The 21,906-nt window shown below is 36.0% G+C and overlaps 1 long non-coding RNA gene across 1 annotated transcript; it reads left to right on the forward strand.

Annotated features, from left to right (window-relative positions):
- The first annotated feature begins 18,560 nt into the window (after positions 1-18,560).
- LOC130050821 (uncharacterized) lies at positions 18,561-20,799 on the forward strand. Its single transcript, XR_008799086.1, has 3 exons — positions 18,561-18,805; positions 19,976-20,144; positions 20,433-20,799. It is a non-coding gene; the product is annotated as an uncharacterized LOC130050821 (long non-coding RNA).
- The last annotated feature ends 1,107 nt before the right edge of the window (positions 20,800-21,906 follow it).

Raw genomic sequence — 21,906 nt, forward strand, 5'->3', positions numbered from 1 at the left:
TTTTGGCTGGTCCGGGTTAGGACTAATGAATGAGCCCCCCCCCTCCCCCTTCTTCTAGAACGATGTTACGTGCTTAGCTGTCTATCTCCCTCTCAGTCAAAAATAAAATAAATACATGCTATACATACTGCAACACCATTGGATTTACTGGATAATTCTTCGATTTCATCTTCATAATACATGTTAATGCAAGCGGACTATTTAGGATTTTTTTTTCATCTTCGCTAGACGAGATTATTCGTCCACGAAGGTACAGTTGACTCAAAACCCACTGCTAGCGGAGATTAGATGAATTTTACCCCTGTATTATGTTATAATTGACCAAAACCTAGTACGTTTGTTTTACAACTTTCATTCAGAAGACGCGCAATTAGTTATTGAGTTACTGAATAAACGAGAAAACGTCTGTATTTTTATTCCAATCGTTGTCAACTGTATACTTTGTGATATTTCAAGACTACAGGTACTTAATTCAATTTATTGGATCTCATCATCATTATGCAATGGTATACAAAAATATAAAGACAAAAGGCTTTTATAAATACATTTAATAAATAATGCATGTATGGGTATTATAGGTAGGGGAGCACATTTTATTTTCTTATTTTCTTAATGAAAGTAAGAAGTTTTCTAAAGGTTTGTTTAAAAGTAAAGATATTTTTAATATTTATTTGTTTAGGTGATAAAAATTTGATTCTTTGCTCACATTGCTTCACAGTTGAGTACATATTGAAATCCATATCCAATGTAAACACGTGTCATTCCTACCACTCGTCGGTACATTGTTTCACGGCACGTGCAGCACAATTTCGCCACATAAAAGAAGGGTCATGAACAACGACAATCACATGCCAGTAATTTCAATTTGATAAATAGCAGTTCAAAGAAATGTGTACCATAAGCAATGGTTTATTTTTACGTAAAGTTTTCATTGTAATTAGGAATATGTGATTAAGGTCAGGTATATGCATGTACATGTGAACGTCTGCAGGGAAGTCTACATAGGAATATGTACCGAAAACACAAACGTATCATTAAACAACAATTACAAGAATTGAATGATTGATAGCTAATTTCTAAATAATTAATGGGATGGGGGCATGTATGCTGGCCAAGCGAAAAGGTTTTTTGGATGAATATTTCGGAAATTATTTCTTTGTTTTATCACACGGAGGTACACGGTGGCATCGACGGAGGTACAGGTGACATCCACGGAGATGCGTCGTGGCATCCACGGAGATCCCAAGAACAATCACAGTGGTGTATATCAATGTACATCAGTGTACCTCGCACCCTATAAACACGACGTCACAATAAACACGACGTCACAATAAACACGACGTCTTACAGTTGTATCCCGGGGAAAATGTCATAATAGTATGTCGTTATTTATTACCGTTATCTAGTGATACGCAGTATACACGAAAACATTCCTTGTCAAATGCTTGTCATAGAATCATACATTATTTCTATTTCATATTAAATCACAAACATTTATCATATCTAGTTTGTGCGAAGGTGATGCTCAATTTATATTGTTACCTTGAAATCGCATTTTCCTGATTCCGATTAGCACTGTATTTACTCTCCATAATCATTGCTGCAATAATATACATTTGTTGCATGATATTGAGGGATATATGAAGATTAATTTACCATCTCGATGAAAAGTATGGAAGCCTACTAAGTATCGGTTTAAACGTCGTTTCGTTCTCGGATATCTTTCATTAAATATTATCCATATAAAATACTAAAGACCATTTAATGCACCTATTTTGCTTTATTTTTGTATGGGGCGCCTTAATTCAATTGAGCAAGGTGTAAATGAAGGAACACTTGGTAAAGGATGCAATTCTACTCCATACAATTAGTATGCATGCATGTGTTACAAAGCAAATTGTAATAACCAGGCATGCATCGTCATTTGACAAGGAAGGGAGTACAACAAGAAGAAAATAATGGAAAATTGGATTTCTTCAAAATTCCATTGCCAATAATGATAGAAAAGATGAACGAAATCAGCAATAAAAAAGATTTGTCTGATGATTAAAGTCCTAATTCAAGAGTGGGAGGGGCTTTAAAAGTCTTTTACTTTGACTGCCTAAATGATTTCCCCAACACTTAATTTTCTTCAATGGTTTTGGGTTGGATGGGATGGTTAGAGTCTTCTACTCTGAGTGACTCATCATATCTTCCTTTTTCTTAATCGGTGATGGTGTGTGTCGATTACTATTATATCATAACTTTCAAGCTGGGGTCAAGTGGGTGATAACCCAATACATCTTTTATTTGTAATAAAATAACAAATAATGGATATTGTTGATAATTGCTGGGGACATACCCTCTTGTTCCCTTCCATTGATTCTATGTGCCTGATAACGGTGAATTTTATAATAAACTAAATTATCACATTTTGCATTAGCATAAGTTCCGTCGAGTTCAACGCAATAATGTAATAATCTATTGAGCGCCAAATTAGCATAAAATTAAGTAATTGAAAATAGCATTATTTAATGATATGTTTAATTTTTAAGTATTGTGTTCTTTGAATGAATCAAGCGAATTTATACTATCAATTAATAAAAGAATTGGCTTCATGACCATGACCTGACCTAGGGTACATATGTATGTTAAATTTTCTTAGAGGAGCTATTGTGCTAAATTAAACTTAACATACAGCACAACCAGCCGCAAAACATTTGACCTACTGCCTGAATTGAGTAGTGACCTTGACCTAATATCTGAATATACCAATAGGTGTGTCGAAGCTTAACTGGCTGCCCTGCAATTCGTCATAGGCTACTTAGCAACTGGATTAACAAGAGTGATACAAGTTTGATATTTATTAATTGTAATCAAAAACAGGATGCAATTTACATATATGGTGGAAAGGGTCGCATGCCAATTTGTTGTGGGGAGCTGGGGAGGCGGCCAGTGTGCCAGTTTGACTACCAAAGTAGGGACAACACAGTGGGCCATATGTGGATATAGGTGCTCGAACATGAACGGGTCCCCACGTTGTAAGGGAGGTAGATTATTTTTGCGCATCTATGAACTAGCTGAGAGCCCCACGAATTAAACTTTAGCAACTTATGCAAGAAATTATTATTTTCTATGAATATCCACAGACCCTTGACCTACTTTAGTGGTGGTCTGGAGAGTACACGTGAAATACCTGTCCCTGCTTTAGTAGTAGGTGGGAGGAGAGCCGATTTTGGCGTAGACTTAGTGATCAACTGCCCCAACGCCCTCCCCAGTCCGCCACAGACATTTGGAAAATGTCCCCACAACAAATTTGATATTTGTTTAGTTTTTCTGAATTGTTTCCTTTTTTCTTTCACCATGCATACTTAAAATTGGATGCACTTTACATAGTGGGGTGGATGACGTGCACCCTCGTCCGTCACCCAGGTCCCCCGCAGGTACGAGGGTAGAACTTTTATCTCTATGCTCCCCCCTTCGAACCCCTTTGCGTACTCTCAAGCAATGGTTACTTATGACCAAGGTATCACCAAATTGACACATTTCGATAATCACTCTGAACTTGTAGATTACCTGAATTTCCTGTAATTTTGATGGGAATATCTAAAACTTTCAGGATTCCCGACCAGTAATTAGATTGAAGTCTGAAGTTGATCATTGCAAAGAGTGTAATGTCAAAGATAAAAAGTTAACAACAAGGTAGTCTCAATTCTGCTGGGTTGGCGACGTGCACCCTCGTCCGTCACCCAGGCCCCCCTGCAGGCACGAAGGGAGAGCCTTTATCTCTATGCTACCCCCTTCGAACCCCCTTGCAAACTCTCAAACAATGGTTACTTAACAAAGAGGTCACAGGTATCACCAAATTTTTGTAAATTATCTGAATTTATTGCATTTTTCACGGGAATATCTAAAACTTCAGGATTCCTGACCACAAATTAGATTCAATTCTGAAATGACCATTTCAAAATGTGTAATCTCAAAAGTAATAAATTAACAACAAAGTATTCGCAGTTCAGGCCGACCGTAAGACTTGTCAGCTCTGAACAACTCCTCTGATGGAAAACAAAAATTTGACAATTTCCTAACACCAACTTAGAAAACCATCTCCCAGTCCTACTGGAAGAAAGTTACGTCCCACAACTGAAACTGATATACCTCTAAAGGATTCCGATTGATTCTGAAGAGTTTCAGCAGAAAATTCTAGAATGACTTTGAAGTCTGAATTCCGTCAAAAAAGATCTAACACAAGTCCCAAAAACTTCCTTAAAAACTAAGGTAATGCTAGCAGAATGGCACAATGCTAAATACCAATTTTGACAATTCCTAAGATAAAACAATAAACTGTAATGGATCAAACTTTTTAGACCGGAAATTCCTAATAAATTCGTCAAACTAGTCCAAACGTTCCAAAGCCACTGATAATTAACCCGAATTCAGCTAAGAATTGGAATTAAAGACTGATTACTCGAGGCAAAATACGAAAATTACCCAGCCCATTAACACTAGTAGGCCTATGCTCTCAAAGTACGTCTCCTCGGAGCAAGTCCTAAGCAGCAGAGAGCGAGCGTCTCCAGATCCCCGATTTATACTAAAACATTACGTAAAGGTTAGAAACGTAGGACGAAAGTTGGATAACAAAACATGACACTTTCTGACGTGGTTTTTTGACTGCTGGAACCAGACAAACTCCAATAAATGCCCATTGAATGAATTATGAAAAAAGTCAACGCCGAATACATTTGAGACAAAACCAGTCAATGATCTGGAACTAGCGTCTCTGTGCTGTGGAAGGTGCTAAAGATCCAAAGAACGACAAGTAAGGCGAGAATATACTGCGACTCGTACGCTGTAAGGATTGTTCTAACACAAACCGGAAACGTGTGTACGAAATAGCATATAGCACTCCACCTCACTTACGTTATCGAAATCATCTGTAAACTACATATATAAAAAAAGACGCAAATTGCTGAAATAGCAAGTAATACCACGCAATTGCATGAATACTGTTAAGAATAGATACGTACTATGGAGTTAATAACTGCATAAATTGGCACCTGTGAGGTCCTTCGTACCCAAAATTGTGATCGTGATGTAGTAAAACCCGTGAACCCCTGTGGCCGTGAATAGCAATGCCTACCTTGAAACTGTTGGGCCCAATAATGCCTATCAAGTAAACCTGACGAGATAATGAGTGCTTGGCCACATTGCAAATTGAACCTCGTGGTAGGTTGAGGTCCGAGCCCCTGGTTTGTGCTGTGTTGACATTTTTGGCACAATCAGGTATACCTGAACGTTATCCAGGTACACATGTGTATGACGAAAGAATGAATACAAAGTAACGCGACATAACGGACTACTTACAGAATGGGACGACTGAAGAGTAAGCAAGCATTGGAATTGGTAGCATGGTCTGACTATCTGGTGCCCTTTGCTTGACCGACTCGCTAGCCATGCCGATTGAAAGGTCATGAAACCTACGTTAAATAAGTACCTTGAATCAAAAATGGTATTGGCCAAATAGATGCAATGAAAATTATGTCATAGGTTTGCTCCAATAAAGCACCAGTGATGCTAGGTTTATTATGTGGTGTAGGATTTGACCCGGGTATGAATTTACATATGGTGGCTGACAGAAAATGTATACAGAAACTAAGTCTGGGTATTGGTATGCTCTACGGGCTGTGTTATGCGAATGCTTTACGAAGGCGGAACTGCCGGTAGTATTTGAACTAGTGAATATCATAAGGAATATCAAATAAAAGCAGCGACTCACCAGGTTGACCTTGAGCAGGGATAGTAGTGTTCGTCTGGGGTTATACTTCTATCACCGGCTGAATGGGTACATCCTGCTTCGGGGGGGGGGGGACCAGAGCTGCTCTATTTCACTGCCTGGCTGGCATGCCGTCCTTGTCTCGAGCTCCAGTCCCGAGGGTATCCGGGTTAGATAGGTCCGCAGCACCCCTTGCTTGCTGTAAGCGGCCACCAAATTAAACCGAGGGTCCAAATCACAGCACGCGTGAGTGGTGGCACGATAAAAATCCCCCAAAGCGGCCGAAAGCGCCGAGCACAGGCCAAAGTTTGGAAACCCATCGCCGACAGTGGTGACGATTCTATTCAGGTTGACCTTGATAAAGGAGAGTGGCGTTCGCTCGGTCTTAAACCTCTATCACCGGCTGAATGGGTACCTCCTGCATCGAAAGGGGGGTGTGACCATGACGTTGCCGTGCTTCACTGCCTTGGCTGGCATGCCCTCCTAGTCTCAGACTCAAGTCCCGTGGGGATCCGGGTTAGAAAGGTCCACAGCATTCATTGCTGGTTGTAACAGGCCACCAAATTAAACCGAGGGTCCAAATCACAGCAGGTGGGGCGGTAACACGATAAAAAATCATTAAGGCCGAAGCTCCCCGCTAAGCGGCCGAAAAAACGCCGAACGTAGGCCTAAGTTTGGCAACCCATCGCTGACAGTGGTGACGATTCCATTATTGGAAAAGACGTTTTATTGTATTGCTTATAGGAATTAAGATATTGGTCACAGTTCGTTATCTTCCCCATGGAACAAACAAAACAAAAATCAATCAATCAGTATTCCTTCCATCTGTCCCTTTTTGGCTTCATCCTGTCGCTGCACTGGTAAAGGATTGTTTGGCTGCGTGTACGATTGTTTGATGTGAATAAATTAACTCGATGGCAATGGGTTGTCTTTATGATGATTATTTTTTACAATGTTTTGAATCTAAAGTTTGAGCAGAATGAAAAATTAACTCGTTCCCCTTTAAGCGGAATTGTGTATGCGGCGAGATAGTTCGAAGCAGGTTTATTTCGTAAACGGTACGAACTGCATTAGCCAATCTTAATTAATTGTGGACTATTTGATATGCATTAAATAATATTAATTAATGAGAGCAATATTGAGTTACTGGTCCCTTTTATTGAATTTAAAAAAAGCAAATATCATTTGTCTTAATGAGAACGAGGTATAAGGATTCATACGCAATACAAGGTAACTATTATACTCCGATACTTCCCCTGAGTGAAGATAATTGGTCGGCGCGGGTAAATGTTTCGCAGTCTGTACAATGGACAATGTTGTTTACTGTTGGGAGACAAATGGAGTTTATCGTTTTGTGTCATGGATTATGCTAATAAAGGGAGTTTTACTACTACTTACAATATTTTCGACAAGTGTACATGTACATCTACGGTACTTTACAGGTATTACGAGTAGACCCAAGTAAAGAGTTGTCCGCATTCGATGCTTTTTCATGGCGACCATATATGGCATGCACATAAGGACAGTGGTATTTACATGTATGTACATGCATTTTACTTGAAGTAAGTGTGAATGGTATACTTGTTTATTCCATTTTATCAATAGATAATGCATGGAATATTTCTCCACGCTTGTTGTATAGTTTTGACATATGTACTACAAATGTACGTACATTTACGTAAAAACAAGCCATTTTAAATTGATTTATTTAAAGCTTTTAGATTGATTTACTACTGTACGATATGTTTATTTTAATTTTGAGCAATGCATGGGTTTCCAAACCTTGATTTAATTTCTTATTGATGTCCTATAAATTACTATCGGAGGTATACGTGTTACCTGTCGAAGCTACTCGCACAGGTAAATCGAAGACGCTGATGTGAAGTGAAGCGTAGCAAAACTCGTCCCCGTATATACCATGCGAACCCTGATACACATAACAATAGAACACCCAACTAATATGGCGAATAAGCAGAGAAATATGGCGGACACATAAAATTCTACTATATTTATTAATTAATGTCAGCTTTAGATAACATTGTAAAGTTCGTTTGTTCTTTAAACGTAACGAATTTACCGGCGTCTATTTTTAGTAGTAGCGTGACTTAACATAATTTACGTTTTCATTTTGACTTTGAATTTCATTTCATTTATATGTTTGTATTTACTTAGTGTAATTTATTATGACTTTGAATTTCATTTTATTTACATGTTTCTATTTGTTTAGTGTAGTTTATTACGACTTTGAAATTCATTTTATTTATATGTTTGTATTTGTTTAATGTATTTTTGTTACTATATATACACACACATACGTAAATACACATATGAATACCCACTGAAACAGGGACACGCATGCATTGTTTTAGAATCCGTGCATATATATGAAGTGTTTGTGGTCAACTAAATGAAACTGGCTAATTGGCTGTATTCTATCAAAAGTGAAGGCAATGCAGACGATGAAAATTACAAATAAAGCCTGTCATTTGAATCAAATGGTGACGGACTGGCATGTTTCTGCCGAATTTTTAGACCGTTCTTACCCATTTTTTTCACAAGAGGGCGTGTTACGCAAGCTTAACATACACCCCTCGCAACGCTTGACATCATGTGACAAAATAATCGCATGATATAAACAGTAATTGTTGTTTCCATTCCCTTTAAAAGTTCTGGTAACAGTTGATGCATGTACGTCAGGCTCTTTGCATAGCCCACTGACACTTTTTAAGTACATTTTGCCATTTAGTTATTTTGCAAGATTAATCGTATTTTTCACAGCCTTTCTTACTTTTCAGTCCATGTTTACAATTAATATCCGCCACGTGGATGTTCTATATTCATACACATAACACGAAGAAAACAGCGATTTTAAACAATTGACACAAAGCATCAATTTAATTGCAAGAAAACATTCCATAGTATGGCTAAATATTTATACCAAAACATAAATGTTGGATATTAGAAACTTTTACAAAATCTATGTCAGTTGAGCGTTGACAAAGGTATAGTGCGAGTAGCACACGGAACTCCGGGTAGAGAATGCGTTCTTTCCATACTGATTTTGTACATGGATTACTCCTCCTAGGCACCTGATCCCACCTCTGGTGTGTCCAGGGGTCCGTGTTTGCCCAACTATCTATTTTGTATTGCGTGTAGGAGTTATGAGATTGATCACTGTTCGTTATCTTCACCTTGCATTACTCTATTTACATGATCTCAGAATCCATACCGATTGGTGGACTGTTCTTGGCACACCGATGTTGACTACTCCGTTTACCTCTTCAAAACATGAGATTCACGGTGGGTGTGACCAATCGGGATGCTTACTTCATTTAGACACCATATCCTACCCCTGGTGTGATCAGAGGTCCGTGTTTGCCTTATTCTTATTGTGGTAATCTTTATACCATTCATCATGTTTACCTTTTGATAATGCATCAAATGATAGCATACTTTGGATTTTGAAATATCTTAAAATATTTTGATGTTTAGAAAATGATCTTTAATGGAATTTGGGTGACGTAATAAGGATATTATCACTACTTGGGGCTTACAGAAAAAAACTTTTTTTTTCAACGGTATTGGTGAGATTGTGAGTTTTATAAGTACACATATGAAAGGCGAAGATAACGAACCTTGATCAATCTCATTACTCCTATAAGCAATACAAAAGAGATAGTTGGGCAAACACAGACATATGGACACACCAGAGGTGAGGTCAGGTGCCTAGAAGGAGTAAACACCCTCTGTCGACCGGTCACATCCACCGTTAGTCCTATACCCTGATCAGGTAAACGGAGTTATCCGTATGTAAGGATTAACTATGAACTTTAAGATGTGATGCTATACAGGTGAAGATAACAACCAGTGATCTATATCATTACTCTTATAAGCAATACAAAATAGATAGTTGGGCAAACACCGGCCTTTGGACACACCAGGGATAGAATCAGGTGCCTAGAAGGAGTAATCATCCCCTGTCGAACGGTCACACCCACCGTGAGCCCTATATCCCGATCAGGTAAACTTAGCTATCCGTAGGCAAAATTAGTGTGCGAACAACGACCTAACAATCGGTATAAAACATGTCAGAGAATATTCGACCGAATGATAAATTGTATATGTTTTGTTGCTAATTTTTAAAATAAAAAATAGGATACCTATGTTGTTAATTTTTAAAATAAAAAATATGATACTTTACAATTACCATTAGGTAACAAATAGTCACCTCCAATAAATTTCCGTTTAATAAGACTAACATATAACGGTATTGTTTATTCTTAATCTTGTGGTCTACTTATAACTGTATTATTTATTCTTAATCTTGTGGTCTACTTATAACCAATCCAAGAGTTGTGAATGATATGTATGTAGCTATATCTTGTATTCATGAGCATGTTTATGTAAAGCTTACACTTATAACGTTCTGTATTAACGGAACTATCAGGGTAAATACCGATAGCTATAAACGTGGGTAATTTAGCGTGTGAAATGCCCGGTACAGTATTTATTTCAAACAAATATTGATAAATTTATTCCAGGAACCAACGGTGACTTCACAGACACGGACATTTTCCTCTGTCCCATAAATATGTCTGACACTTGGATGGCTACGATTAAACCATGTCTTTTGGTTTTGAAATCAGTGGGCGCATTGCTAATATTTTGTTAAACGTTACAAACCTTATAGCAGATGAAGCGGTATTGCTGGATACTATATAGAGGTCAGTGCTAATTTATTGGATGTCGTTTGTGCAGGGTGGCCGGGGAACGGAAAATGTATTGATGGAGGACATTAAGCATGCACCTATGGAATGATCGGATCGGACGTCATGATTTGTATTTTAAAGACAACAACACAAACAATCAGCATATAGAATGTGTCTGTGGTCATTTAAGAACGTAATGCATGGGATTCTGGATTTCTAAATATAATACATGACAGGAAAATAAGTGACTTTGTCAACGTCTTCATCGACAGAAATTTTTTTGTTGTGCCTTGAAATGGTTTGATATTCATATCATAGGCAGGTATTGAGACCCTCAACTGATTTGCGTGGTCAAAATTACCAATCTGCACGCTCATGCACGTGCGTTTCTTTTTGATTGGATAACACTAAAACGTCTGTAACTCTCTTGTTAATGAAGCGAATGAGTTGATATTCACAGCATGGGTAGATAATGTGTGTATCTATACATTGGTGTAATAAAAGATACCAACGCGCACGTGCGTGCATCGTCTTTCAAAAGTTCATCTTTAGAGGACGATGTTTTATTTTTCATCAAATTATAAACATGATGTTAGGTTTTAGGTGTGCCTTGGTACTCCTTACATATTGCTATGGTTAAAATTACTGCTCAGCATGTGCACGCACGTGTGCTAATTTCTGATTGGACGATTTTAAAATCACTATAACTTTCTTATATTTGATGCAAACATTAAGAAATTCTTACTGTGGTTATATGGTAGAATGACATCAACAAAAGTACGGAATCATACTTGCGCGTGTGTGAATGCACGTGCATTGCTTTCTTTCACTTCTTGGTACTGAAAAAGATCATTTTAAATGTACTCACTAAAGGCTAAAATAAAATTAATTATTTGCAATATAGGTCCCCCTTACAATTAACACTAGTTCATATTGGTGTTGAGCATCTCCATTCTGTGAATTTATTTTCTGTTGTGTTGTGATCCTTTGGAGGTAAATGGGGGCCACATCAGTAGTCAATTTTTTTATGGAAATAAAGACCGATAGAAATATCTTTTAAAATTCACATCAGCTGAACAATGGCAGGCCAATATGACTCAAGTGAGTGATGTGGCTCATGGGCCTCTTGTTTAAATTAGGGTGGGGTTCTTGCTGTTAAGGATCATTTGTAACAGTCCTGTTACAATTATAACTACTTTCACAAGTATTTGAAATACATATATACCCTTTCTTTCAGACAATGAGGGACAGTCAAGAGTCTTACTCCCAATCAGTATCACATAATTCTAATTGGAGTGAAAACCATTAGTTAGATTTAACGGATGTAAATCAGATTCTACAACTCACAACAAAAGGCACATCTAGTCCCCTTAGAAGCCAACTTCGACATAATGTGGCAGATGTCCATTCCAGAACATTGAGCTACTATAAACGAAAAGCGAATGAAACTGTGGATGCTGTGTTAGAACTCATTGCACCTGGTCAGTCTTCCGCTTTGAAAAAACTCCTACTGAATACCGAGTCAACTAAGGTTAATATTGAAAAAGAAGTAAAAGAAAAATTCCAAAAGAAAATGATCGAACTCTACAATCAAACAACGGACAACAACTTGAAAGTACAAATTCTCTCCACCATATGAAAAGAAATTACAAAAACAGAGTTGATTGAAAAAATTCCAGGAATAACAATTTATAAAGTAGATCAAGCGAGAAAATTATCAAACAGATTCAATGGATTTGTTATACCAACTAAGACAATACATCACAGACAAAGAATGGACTCTGCAAAACTACAACATGCTCTGGATTTCTTCTTTGATCCATTGTTTATGCAAATCGTATCATTTGGAACAAGAGACCTTTCTTTTGACTCGGGTGAAAAGCTAACAAATCCTGATGTTGTCCGTACATCTTGTCATTTCCAGATGATCCAGTTATATGAGAATTATAGTCAAGAATCGAACTTCGTCCCGCTTGGAAGATCAACTTTATTCCAAATTTTCAAAGTATGCTCTGCTTCCAAGAGAAAGAGTCTACAAGGTTTGGAAAACACAGCCGCTGAGGGAGCAGAAGGATACCAGGCTTTGAAAAGGATCACAGATAGACTTCATGATATCCAGGTGATAACAGCGGAACAACAAAAAGGACTGCACACCAGAATTACTGTTAGTTTAATATATATGAAATCAGATTACAAACTATGTCAAAAGAATCAGATATGTGTGCAGACCACTGCATTTCATGGAGCTTAAGTGACCCTCATATGAAAGAGTTCCAGCATCCATGTGATCATCCACACCCCATACAATGTGATCGATGCAACCCTGTATCTGAGGTCGAAGAGCAGTTACTGACAGCAACATCCCAAATCCCAGACCAAGGCACTCAAGAAGAGTATCAGAAACGTACATCTGATTCAATAAGGCAAATTATGCAGTGAAAGTCACACATTGTAAGGACAGTGAACCAAGATAAATTCAGGCTTGACAAGTTGAGAAATCTTCAACCCCATTAGATGTCCATTGTCATGGATCGGGCAATGAAATTTCTACCAATGAAGTACCGTGAAAAACAGACGGACTGGTTCGGACAGCGAGGAATGAATTGGCACGTAACTGTCTGCATTCATCGTGACGCTGATTGGAATTGATGTGTAAGTATAAATATGGATTTTTTCCCCATCAACATTGATTTGTTCAGGGGTCCGTATGTGCCCTACACTTCATTTTGTATTCTTCATAGGAATTATGAGATTGATCACGGTTTGTTATTTTCACCTTTTTAATGTGCAATATAATGATTTTATTGTTAGTTTGGATTTACTTAATACGGTTTTACTTAATACAATTCTTTTTACAGCACAGGACCTTTACTCACGTATTAGATGGAACTAAACAAGATTGGTTCTGTGTTTCTTCTTTATTGGAGGATGTCCTGATTACCATCAAACATCAACTACCTGACATTACAGAAATTTTCCTTCGGTCTGACAATGCTGCTTGCTACCACTGTGGGTATTTATGGTTGTGTCTGCCAGTGATAAGCACCCGGACAGGTATATATATTGTACTACCATCCAATTTCAAATTACAGTATGTACATGTACACTAGTATTTTCATATCTAATGGATTTTGTGTCAATATTATTTTCTGGAATTATTTAACCATGTTGATTTGTGTACTTCTCTCTATAGGTCTACACATCAAAACATATTGTTATTCTGAGCCACAGTCAGGAAAGTCCTATTGTGATTCCAAGATCGCCCACATGAAAAGAAAAATGAAATCCTGGGTTGCAAGCGGACATGATATCATATGTGCAGAAGATATGAAAGTTGCAATAGACCCCATATCAGGTGAATAACCCATTTCTAACATACAAAATTATTCTTTTTGTTGATAAGATACCCATTTCCCTGTTTAAAGGATGTAATTTTGTAGTAGTACGAGTAAAGGAGTAAAGCTATCTTGTCATGACCACTAATGGTTTATGTCTAAGCAACTGTGACGTCTCCATATGAGTGAAATATTCTCGAGAGGGACGTTAAACAACAATCAATCAATCAAACCATATCTCCTCTCGGAATGAATTGCGAGCTGATGATAGATTGTTCAACATTATTCAGTTTGCACAAAGACAAATCTAATATGTATGTGAAATATATTTACCAACATAATAAATTCATTCTAAATATTCCAGTCCATGGAATAAATTGTGCATGTGTATTATCATTTATCATTATTCAGGAGTCAGTGGATGTCAGGTGTCACATGTTTCCATCAACCCTGAAAATCAGTCTCTGAAATCTCACAAAATGAAGCAGGTTAGTTTGTACAGTGAAGTAGAGTTCCATGTTGATGGGTCAATCACCATGAGGAAAGCATATGGCATTGGAGTGGGTGTAGACTTGTCAAAGGAGAATTTGGACAAAGTCGGTGGAAATCAACAACACCATCACCGGTCAGGATGTTTCACTCTGAATGGCCTCACAACTAGTACTCCCATCACTGCAACAGGGAAGATTGAAAATCCCAAGGAACTCATCCCGATGTCCACCGAGTCTGCTCTTTATTTTTGTCCAGAATCAGGCTGCATATGTCAGTTCCATAATTACGTTGAACTGGATAGCCATCTTACAACAGGCCAACATGAGTTCCAGCTACAAAAGGAGACAACATATGACCATATTAGAAGGGACTGGGCCCGTTTATGCAATGAAATAACGATAACATACAGAGACACAGTGCTGGCTTCAAGAGACAATTCCACCAGTGTCAGTTATGATAATGTTAAGGGAATCGGGTGGGCCCTGAAAATTCCACGGCGTCATGTTGGAAGATTTAGCTCAAAGTTGCGAGATTTTCTTGACAAAAAGTTCAGGGAAGGAGAAGAAACAGGACGGAAAGCCAATGCCACAGATGTTGCAAAAGAAATGCAGAACATGAGAAATGCTACTGGTGAGCGCCTCTTCCTTCCATCAGAGTGGCTGACTGTAAACCAAATTACATCCTACTTCTCTAGAAAACAGAGTTCAAAAGTAAATGAACAGATTCAGGATGAAGATCTCTTGGCTGCCATTAATGCTATTGACAGAGATGCAGTAACACTGGAAATACAACAAGGTTTAAGCTCAAAGTGAAATACCTCTGTACAAACATATAAATGCAATATCAACATGGTTAAGGTTGTAGGATAGTAATGTATTAAATAATTTCCCTTTATATGATCACACAACAATAAGTCAATAATCATTAAAGATAGACTGTACATTTATTTTAAAGACTTTTTTGTTTACAATTTCCATTTCCGGAACATGTTCATGTGTGTGTTGTTACTTTTGTCATTATATATATATGATACAGTGTATGTATTGAATATCCTAGTACTGTAACAATGTATCCTGAATGAAATGCATCTCAGATTTAGGTGTTCAAATCTCCATGTACTTTCATGTTCATAGTGAACACGAGTTGTTTTCCAATGCATTGTTTGTGGAACACTGTATTGTATGATTTCAACATGAAAAAAGAAACCAAAACATTTGTATTGTAGATAATTATTTTAAAAAAAAACCAATTGATTTCATTGGTATATGATATGTAAAACATGAGTATCATACGTACAATTCACCATTGTACACGTAAATATGTACACATACATGTGTACACAATCTATACAGGTTAGAAGTGATTAGTTGGTTTACAAATGTAACATACTTGTTTGAATTAGGTATATCATGGCCTAACTGTAAATAATTGAAATTGCTAACCTTAATAATGTATTTGAAAGAAAAATTGAGAAGATTGTTAACGTTTTACAATACTAGTTACAGAAAAGAAATGAAGGCTGCTTGACTAGTAAATTGACCACATATTTTGACTTTAAACAACATTTTGCTATTGAAAAATATGTATATTTAACAAGACATGTTTGTGAAACACTGATACCCTCTGATTACAACAAAAAGAAACCATGTGACATTGTATGTTATTTAAAAAAAAACTTCCAAAAAACAAAATCAGTGGTCAATGTCAAGGCCACAAGGTCAACAATTCTGGTTTCATTGCAAAGGTCTTCTCACAATTAATGCACATGCCAAATATAAAAGCAGTACCTCATACGCTTTGCAAAATATAACTTATAATCAAATTTTCTGTAAGTATGTAGGACAAAGGTCAATGTTAAGGTCACCAGGTTATATATATCAGTTTGAATGGAAGACCTTTTCAATCTACTTTGTTTGTCATTGAACAATGGCTTTACTGGACTCTAACCCCAGTTGAATTTGTTTTGTGTAAATATTAATATAGACATGTGGTTATTTGCAAAATTTGCAAATTGTTCACATTCCTTAAAATAGATCTTTAATTCAAACTGATTTTTGTCTTTTGTTTGTTCTTTACATATTGCATTATACAACAAATGTTTGAGTTACTCAATCCAGGTATTTGATCAATAATGAATGCATGAATATGATTTTAACAAATTTAGAATTAACTATCTTTAGTCAGCTAATTCCTCTGACACAATTGAAATAAAAAGGAGCATAAATAAATGTGCCAAGTCTCCCAATGCTTTATCATAATTTTCCCTGTGAATCCACACAATTTGTAGGCATTGGGTAATTTTAGCTGGTTCAGATCTAAACAGCATTCTACAATTATTGGAACATGCTTGATATAATTCCATAATATAATATAATTATGTATAATTCGAAATTAATTCCATACAAAAACATGTAGAGTACAAAACACAGAGGCTCGGTTCATAAAAATAGGGTACCTTTAATGACAGTAAAGGTATAATGCTTGGTTTTCTTTCCCACTGATAACAATATCAGTTTATTACGGTTAAGTTTTCTTTTATTAAAAAAATCCCCTACCCTTAATGTAATACTTAATCTCTTTAGTGAAGTTTATCAACTGCCTCTCAATTCACATGGGCTGTATAGAAAAAAATCTTCGGGGGTGGGAACATTCTTTTTCCGGGGATAATTAATTCTAACCTCTACATATGACAAGGCCATACACTGTGATCAACTTCTCTAAAGAGATTAAAGAATACCCTGAATGTTGAAACTGAGCCCCTGTGGTAAAGAGATATAGGCCCTACCTTGTTTTCCTGGTGCTTCATATGAATTTTAACCGATCGTTGGCGTTGATAAACCACACATCTTTACATGTAACAGTAACATGACCTCTTCACTAAAACTTACAAAGGTAAGCTTAAAAACAACTCCAATTCCAAATTGAAATCCGTCTGTACAACTCATGGTGGAAACAAATGGGTTAGGTATAATGGGAATTTCGATCCCGACCTAAATTTCTTGGAAATCTTGTTTTACTTATTCGGTAGGATCATGTATGATATGTCGATAGTTTAAGAAACAAAAATGAAAATACATTGATATAATCATTAGCTAAAATAATTAAAGATGATTAGTTAATGCACAATTATCATATTTCAGTGATTTCAATATATCTCGTTTTTTTTCATTTTCCCGGAATTTTTCACCATTTTAAAGGAGGCATTTCTGAAAAAAAAATGAATTTTCCACACTTTTGAAAATGAAGTGATTAAACAAAATCCCCTTTTCTCTTTTATAAATCTCATACGATTGTAAGTGTTTGCTGTTTTAACCCCTTCTCTACCGTACCGGTCAATTTGACCGGTGGCGCGTAAAAACGGGACAGCGCAAAAGGAGTGCCTCTAAATCTTTCAAACTACGATCATAAGATATATGATCTATATATCATATTTTTGGAAATTTTCTCTATTTTTTAACTATGTAAAAATCAGTTAAGTAAATAAAGCCATTAAATTAATAAAAGCATTTAAAGCGAAAGATGGCTTCGTCTAAATATGACGCAATGCTTTGTCGCAAGGCCATTTCCCCCCTCGATACGATTTTTTAAATCTCCCGTATGAATGCACTATTTTTTATATTTTTGAAAAGCATATATTCCCTGCTTTCAGAACATATAAAAATTATTTCTAATGCCTGGCAAAGTTATGAGAAAATAGCTATTTTTTGCACATGTACGCTTTCTTACAATTTTATTTCTCAATGTTTAAACAGATCGGGGTTTTACCAATATCCATATATGGAAATAGGGAAAAGTAAATACAGCCTGTAAAAGTAGAGGAAATTTTCTTTTTGATGGACCCTTATTCGTGTTGTAATTCTTGTTAGTTTTTATATTACGATAAAATGAAATTGGGACATGCTGCGCGGTTTTCTTTAAAATTAGCGATAAAACGTCGGTGCTGAAAGCGATCGACGCGCATCGCACAATAAAGTAGTGAAAACTATTTGTATTGTCCTCTGTTGGTAATATGAGTACTTTTTGATACACTAAAACAATATACATATATGTATGAAATGATCAGCCAGATATTCTCTGCTTTAAAAAAAAGAAGAAGTATAAAACCATTATTGGTAAATAACAGTTACACCACCTACTTGTAACTTCATAAAACACCTAATGAAAATGTTACATCGGTAGAGTGAATAAAAAAATACTTCAGATTCAGATATAAACGTTATGTAATATATTTTTCGGAATAGAAATATTTTTTTCTGCCAAACAAAGAAAACAAAAAGACCAGTCTGCATATTATAATACATTTTTCCCGTGATCCGAATCGCGGCCGCGGGGTTTTCTGAAAGTGTGCACAGGTAACACACGTGTTTCCGTTTCAACGAAAACAACAACCACGCAACAAACGCTTGTAATGTATTTTACATCTTGAATACGACCTGATATCAGATGAAGAAGTCTGAAGATATCCTGGATATCCTGTTGCAGGGTGACCCAAACGACCATGCATTCAGTATAAACATGTAAGTTGATGTACATGTAGCCACATAGGCCGACTAGAAAAAAAAAAAAAAACGTTCGCGTTAGGCCTATGTCATGTTATGAAAAATTCACGATTAATATATTAACCGCGATTTGATACCATAATTTGTCGTTTCATGAAAGAAAATATTTATATTTTATGATATCTAAACCAAGTGTATAACATCTGACATCAATTAATCTGTCCTGGACCGGCATTAATCAGTCTGACCCCCCCACCCCCTTGGTATCTCCTCATCTGACGCGCGAGTGTAAGAAGAGGGTGGATTTAGTGTACGATGAGAAAAGGGTGGGGTGGTTTTAATCAGAGTGGGAATTCATGACCATTGGTGCGGAGGCTATTTTCCAAGATTTTCAATGTTTATAAAAAAATGTTATCTTTCTATGAAAAGAAAACACAATCTGTTAGGAAAGCATATATTGCATTATTGTATTATCATTTATAATAATAGAATTTATTACCATAATTTGAGGTTTTTCTTCATATTGTAACAGAAATAATAAAAATAAAATGTGTGTTTGGGACAAAAAGTGTGTGTGTGTGTGGGGGGGGGGGGGGGGGGTGGTAACATCAATCAAAATCTGGTTATGACAGGCTATTGAAAAAGCATTTAATTATATGATCCATACATGCTGGTGTGCTATGAGCTGATGGGCATGCGCCCACTTCTTGCTTAGATTTTCTCTAATTTCGACTAAATCCACACTCCATCAGAGTACCATGCCAGGGGGTTTAGACACTGTGTACAATGAAGAACCAATTCAATTCTACTTTAAATCTGGCCATTCAATTTCCCTCAGGGCGCAATGTTTTCGCTGGACACTGTATATTTTAACCTGAATTTCTTCAGTATTTGTTCCCATGTATATGTTGGGCATAATGCTAACACCTCCATGATGCTTAGTGGGTTTTTTTTTTTCAATACGCACTCTGCTACACTCGCAAAGTATAATCAAATATTCCATTCATTTGATTTCTAACATGTATATAATCCCTTACCAAATAGCACTTCAAATATAGGACATCTCTATCTTTAAATAAATATGACCAGTACTTTCGTGCGAAACTGTCCCTTACTATCATAAAGCTTATATTCTGCTTTAAAACACAAAACAATAATTCTTAATTGTATTTTTTCATCTTTAAAAAGGTTATTGACATCCCAATATTTAGTGGGAAGCTTCCAGGTATCTTCCACTAGTGACAGTCTACTGGCAAATCCAGACATGCATTGGAAGTATGTTGATGTGGAGGACACAGGGACACCTGATCCAAGAACTGTGGCATTTCATTCGGAGTGACAACCTGGCATTCAGTTGGTATCAATCTTTGAGGTTGAATATAGGGTTAAATCCGTATATATTTGGTTAACATTCAAATGAATCCAGATAATACATTCGCAAATGGAATCATGGCATTATGGTACACTGATATGCGTGTACCATTTTACTCTTTATCGTTGCATTACTAGATATAACATGCATACAAAAAGAGACAAAACATGGAAAATCATTATTCTTTTTCTAATTATAAGGTATAAGTGTTTTAAATACTGACAAATAAGGTATGATGACCAATACTGATTTTATTTGCATTTTTTTTTTCAGATATGGGACCTGATTATTCAGAGAATTGCAGATTTTATGAAGCTGTTTTTGACAGAAGATTTGGTTTTCTCCATTTGTGTTGTCATTAACCATTATGCTGTGATGGTCATATCTAGGGGGAGGGATTGTCATATGCTTCCCGAGGAAGTTCGAAGCTTTTCACTGAAGAGGAACTGTACAGGTATTACTAGTTTTTAAGTACCGATATTGTGACAGTGATTTCCAGTTTAAAACGAATAATAAAATGCATTTTATAAGATTACCTTTACCAAAATTAATCTGACTGTGCATCTAGCACATTTATTAAATGTGTATAACAATTACCCCAGATAAAATTTTACAAGTAATTAAACGCATAATTTTCAGAGGGCCTTGATTATAGAAAACATTTACAGAGCCAACTGAGTATTCAAAAGCTCTAAGAATACATCAGTATATTGGGGCTAAGTATAAATTTTTTTTTTCTTCTTCAGATTGTTGGGCGTTATCTTATACATGTCTGCTGAGAAGTTATAGTCGATAGACAGATATTGGTCAACGCATGCCCCTATCCGAACAACCTAGTATCAAAAATTATGTCTAGAAATATGTTTTAAGAGGTTGAATATAAGAATAACAATTTTTATTAAATACAATGCAAGTACATTTAAATTTAGTGATTGAAAGTAAGTACTTGAACATTTGTATACATGTACAATGAACTTGGGTAGGAAAAATGGACATTATTTTCGCATATATAGCATTTGATATCATAATGGTGTTGTTGCTTAGCAACCAAATATATTTGAATATAAAAAATAGATCATTTTAGATTTTAACAGGAAAGATCTTTGTTTTAATGTTGCAATATTTATACTATTTAGTGGGATACAATGGCAAAACGTCATATTATTAGAAAATGAATATGTATATGAAGTACGAAATTTCCATTTTATGACCTTTGACCTTAATTCTCTTCATTATATTTATTGTTAAAAACCTTTTAAAATGATTAAGATATAGTCAAAGATTCTATTTTTAAAATAATGTGACATTTACTAATCATCATGCAATGTAATTATGTTTGAATTGTGTCGAATGGAAGTAGAAAGGCAAATTATGGTCAAAATTACACCATGAGTGTTGTTACTTAGAAACCAAAAATATTTGTTTGCTAATAAAATTGATCAATTTGATTGTGATGTTTTTGTAGTATTTTAAAAGACACATCAGCTCATACATTTAGAATTTCCTATTTTTGATTCGAATCTAGTGAGAGGGGGTCGTAATATTTATATTCCAGAGAAAAAAGATTGCAAAAATGTGCACTTAAATGACCTTTGACCCCGTATAAATCTTTGGGGTCATGGGTTAACATGATAAACTTTATGAAAAAAAGTTCCCTGTCCAATTCGTAACAAAATTATATGTCGCATGCCTACCTAAAATCGTGATATATGCAGATGTAACTCGATTTAAAAATATTGTCATTTAG

The sequence above is a fragment of the Ostrea edulis genome, chromosome 10, assembly GCF_947568905.1.
Source record: "Ostrea edulis chromosome 10, xbOstEdul1.1, whole genome shotgun sequence".
NCBI classification, from domain to species: domain Eukaryota; kingdom Metazoa; phylum Mollusca; class Bivalvia; order Ostreida; family Ostreidae; genus Ostrea; species Ostrea edulis.